Source organism: Chinchilla lanigera, unplaced genomic scaffold (genome assembly GCF_000276665.1).
Source record: "Chinchilla lanigera isolate Chin_1 unplaced genomic scaffold, ChiLan1.0 scaffold00012, whole genome shotgun sequence".
Lineage (NCBI taxonomy): Eukaryota > Metazoa > Chordata > Mammalia > Rodentia > Chinchillidae > Chinchilla > Chinchilla lanigera.
In genome coordinates, this window is record NW_004955413.1 from 4,086,287 (window position 1) to 4,087,479 (window position 1,193).

Here is a 1,193-nt window from a genome sequence, read left to right on the forward strand (position 1 = left end):
GCCACAGGGATCCGGTGAAGAATGTGCCCCAAATCTCGTGCAGACAGCGCTGCCTTGGTAAAGCCGTCCACAGCGCTTGTTCTGGGGGATGCGGGCAGGCGGAGAAGTATCTCTCATCCCGCTGCTGCGGCCTGAACCGGTGGGGCCACGGTGGAGGGACCTCGCCAGCGTCTGTTACGGAGACAAATGTGTGTACTCTGGGACTCAGCGATTCCAGGGCCCAGTGTCTAGTCCAGAGTGCTGGTGGCGAACCTGTGGCACGCAAGACGCAGTGAGCACGCAAAATCCTCTCTGTCCGCACGCAAGCTGAGTGTAGGAATTGGTTTTTGTTTTTTCCCTAAACTAAAACCTCAGTATTCAGATTTAACTACAGTATTGGCATTTTGAAATAAATAAGTGAGTTTGGGCTTGCAGTTTGGGCACCCAGTCTCTAAATGGTTCACCATCACTTTTCTGATAGGGACAGCCCCACATGCACAGGGAAATACAAAATGCGTTATGCCACCCCATGGTAACAGTGAAATGCTGGGAGCGACTTCAGTGTTCACAAACATAAGCCTCTGTATGTCCACTCTCTATTTAACAAAATGACTGGTTTTCTGTGTATAAAATGAAAATGATCTCTGAGACGTGTAACTGGACTAAAAAAGTAAAAATCAAATCCTAGAATAATACACACTATATACCACTCATGAAAAAAACAAAACAAAACTAGGAGTGTTCTAGGACCCTGGGAGACTTCTACTTGGCAGACTAGGACACTAGACCAATAAAGACAAGACTGTGTCTTTCTTTATCTGGAAAAAGATAGATTTTATAAACCAGCAAAAGAAGAACATGAAACTGCCAGACTCAAGCTGTTTTATTTCCCAGACATGAGTTTCAACCAGTGGAGAAAACCAGTGTAGGTTTTCTTTCTTAGGCTTTGTTTCTTGCTCCATGTAGGAATTATTGCAGGAATTGGTGGCACACTCCTATACTCCAAGGTCCTGGGGAGGCCGAAAAGAGAGAAAAATGTAAGCCTAGGAGTTCAAGACCAGCTAGGGCATTAGATTGAGACCCATATTAGAGAGAGACAGAGAAGTATTGCAGCCTCATATGCGGGGAGGCGGAGGCAGTATCTCTCATCCCGCTGCTGCGGCCTGAACCGGTGGGGCCACGGTGGAGGAGGGACCTCGCCAGCGTCTGTTACG